Below are 3,894 nucleotides of genomic sequence, written 5' to 3'. Positions count from 1 at the left end.
ATGCCAGTGGTAAAAAAAAGCAAAAAAAAAAAAAAACGGGGTTAAAAAAGGTGAGATAAAAGAGAGAGATTTTAACGGAATCTGTAATTACTTAAAACAGTATCGTTAATTTATCATGTACTGCAGATTATTGTGCGCGAATTCTCCCATTCAAAACAAAACCTATAGTAAACAATAATGTCAGAATTAACAGTCTCTCCATATATTATGATAGTTTCATTTGATCTTATATTTATAGACAACGGAAATTTTATGTAAGTTTTTATCTATACGGATAAGTCGTTATGAACTAGTTGGATTATTCATATCTTATAGAAACGTGTGTCTCTTTTTAGATAGTACTTTACGTATTTTAAATGTTGACCTGTAAACATTTCGTGAGTGAATTCCATCAGTGTCCTAGATATGGTTCCGTCTACAGTAACAAATATGTTTTTTACTCAGATTTTTTTTTCCTGGTATATAATATACTAGCTCTACAAGGATAATATGATTAAACATTTCTCCCCATCAGATATAACCCCTCTTGTTTTTAGATTTCTGTAATATTCACTGTTTCACATATGGTTAGCTAATAATTATCATACTTTTTTTTGAAACAAATACACAGGAATATAACACTCCACACTATATTTCAAGATTCAGATTTTACGGAGGGAATAATTGTTAAAAACGCTTTCCACCACTTACTTTAGGACGTGTATAAATAATAAACGACTAACCGACGCTCCTCGTGAAGTTACTTGCCATATGCACAAATATCAAACTTCACACGAACATTACGTATTCAGTTTTGTAATCCTTCTTCACTCATATTCAAAACAGTTCAATACAACAGGTGAGGTGATAACTGCTGCGGTACTATTGCTACCAGTGCTTTATACACTCCCATTATTTCAACGGTGCATCCGAAGAATAAATAACACTGTAACTGCAACAACAACGAGTTACAATTAATGTAGTGTTAACTGGAATGTGAAAGATATAACTGAAAGAAAAAAACAACCTCATGATTCAGGTTAAGTTGTTACTCTACGTTTCCCTTAGAAGTGGATGTATACATTATCTGTTCTGTTTTGAGCTTGTCCACGCCCATGGAGAAGCTGTAACGTAGCATAATAAAAACAAGACTTACAAGATTGTTATTATTGCTTTCAATATATATACATATATTCAGTTTGATTGCTATTACCACAGATGCAAGGTTGATTGATCACCAAGTTTTGTGTGCAAAAACTGATGAAAAACTACACTTCATCAACTCAATCCAGTTTACACCATAAAAGTTGTTGTCAAACAATTTGCAAACATAAACAGCGTCTCAACCACTCTTGTATCTGTCGTCTCCCAGCTGGCCTGAAGAGCCTTGGTATTGGTAGACATGCCTCGTCGGCACTGTATGTACAGATATAGTATATAAACATATTATTGTACACTTTCTTTACTTTAACTAAAAAGTTTTTATTAATAACACGTACCATATTATGAAAACCGGAAGGTTTAAAATACTTAAATGACAAACAAAGATGAACATTGTAACAGAAATCTTGAGAATATACAAATAGACAATCCAAATGTCATCTCATCTCTTTGTTAGGACAAGCAGGTGGATCGTTAAAAATGCTTTCATTTTCATTCAGAATGGCATTCTACTGACTACAAAACTCTATAATTCGTGGGATAACTGAGGCTCACACTAGCTGAACAAAGTTATAATGAATGAGATTTACACTCTGGGCCGTGAGGAGGTGATAAGTTTGTTTGTTTGTTTTAAATTTTGCGCAAAGCTACACAAGGGCTATCTGTGCTAGCCGTCCCTAAATTAGCAGTGAAATGCTAGAGGGAAGGTAGCTGTTCATCACCACCCACCGCCAACTCTTTGGCTACTCTTTTACCAACGAATAGTGGGATTGACTGTCACTTTATAACGCCCCAACGGCAGAAAGAGCGAACATTTTTGGTGGGATGGAGATTCGAACCCGCGACCCTCAAATTGCGAGTCAAGTGCTCTAACCATCTGGCCATCTGACTGATTGAACAAATTTATAATGAAGGAGGTTTGCACTCTGCGCCGTCAGGAGATGACAAGTGATAAAGTTTCGTGCGAGTCTGCTTTTACTTTGTGTAATTAAACCTTAAAATATTTCCAAGAATCAAAAGCCCCCCAGTGGCACAGCGGTATGTCTGCGGATTCATAACGCTAGAATCCGGGTTTCGATACCCGTGGTGGGCAGAGCACATATAGCCCATTGTGTAGCTTGGTGCTTAATTACAAACAAACAATATTTCTTCCAAACTCACAAATGTGTACATTTTTCTCAAATACAAAGTCATGCCTTTTCTCCTTACATTTAAATTATTAAACCTGATCACATCGTTTTAAACAAAGAAAATATTACACGCATACAAAAATGTGTAAATTTCTTTACAATTATAAAACATACATTTGATATTCAAAAGACGTGACCTCCCAAAGGAAACTTATTTCCTGCTCAAAGCTTTCCTGGGCTGCATGATTAGTTTGATATTTATTTAGATAAATACTAATCAGAGAATTTAGAGGCTTGGCTAAACACCAAAGAACACAAACGCTGGCTTAATTAGCGTCGTCATGATTGAACAAAATCGCACAACAGTTAAAATTGTCAAGTATTACAGTATCAGTAAAGTTATTACGTCATTCAACAATAATGTAATATTAATCAGAAATAGCCGAGTAAGAGAAAAACTAGAATAACTGTACATTTGCATTTGTCATAAGATATTAGAATTAGGCCTATTACATTTTGAAACACCACATTCTTAATCTAGTTCCTTAGGGATTTTCGTTAATTTGAAGAGTGTATAATAATAGTATTCCAACCACAATATTTGTCATATCCATTTTTGGCGATGCACTTCCCTCAATCCAGAGTTCTTAAAGCCAACTGGAATACAACAAATAAAGTAGTAGTACATCTATCTCTCTCTGTTCGTAACGCTCTTTTTATAAGTTACGTTCAAATTGGCTCAGTGGGTAGTCTCAAGCGAAAGCTTTGAGTTCAAATCCTACTCGAGTGTGAAGTTTTTATAATTTTTCAAATTATTAGCTTATCATTTTTAGAGCAAGATCTTATAATATTAGGAAAAACCAGAAAACATGATAGTTTAAGTTAGGCATGTTTATAATTTGTTAACATTCGATTACGAAAACTGGCTGTCAGTGATTATAGCGTTCGGCTGTCATGTGAAAGCCTTTCATTCAAATCTCAGTCGTTTTGGAATTTTATGTAGTTTTTCTCATTTATTTTTTTAAATATTTACTATCGCATGTACAGTAAGCTCTTTGAATATTCAGAAAAATAAGAATAGTATTACAGATTCTAGCGTCTGCCTGTGTCAAGCACAACTTAAATATCTTTGCAATCAAATAGATGGCGCTACAGTACTTATCACTGATGTTTTTCGTCTTGGGTTATAGATTTTTTAAAATTTAGTCAAAACTTTTATAAGTATTTTTGAATAAAAATTTATAACTTTGTGCTTTTCTCTTCACCCTCGAATTCTGCGCCTTTTTAATCACAATCAATAAATCGCAAGATCAGCTTTGACAATGTAGGAATATTTCTTCTGGAACCAATTTTTCTGCAAGGTTCAATCTAAGTTTTATCAAGACACTGATTTGAATATAACATAAAAAAATTTTGGTTTCGTTTAATACTTTTTAAAAGGATGAACATTCTTTATACGTATATTGTTACTATAATATAATTTTAAAAAACATGTTCATAAAACATTTAATTTTCAGAAGAGAAATTAATCAACATTTATCGTAATATAGCTAGCATATTTCGAAGTTAGGTTTTCATTTGTTTTTTACAATGTCTCTCTCTCTCTCTATATATATATATATAT

The sequence above is a fragment of the Limulus polyphemus genome, unplaced genomic scaffold (assembly GCF_000517525.1).
Source record: "Limulus polyphemus unplaced genomic scaffold, Limulus_polyphemus-2.1.2 Scaffold4100, whole genome shotgun sequence".
Classification (NCBI taxonomy): Eukaryota; Metazoa; Arthropoda; class Merostomata; order Xiphosura; family Limulidae; genus Limulus; species Limulus polyphemus.
The sequence above is the reverse complement of the archived record's forward strand: the minus strand, read 5'-3'. Positions refer to the sequence as shown.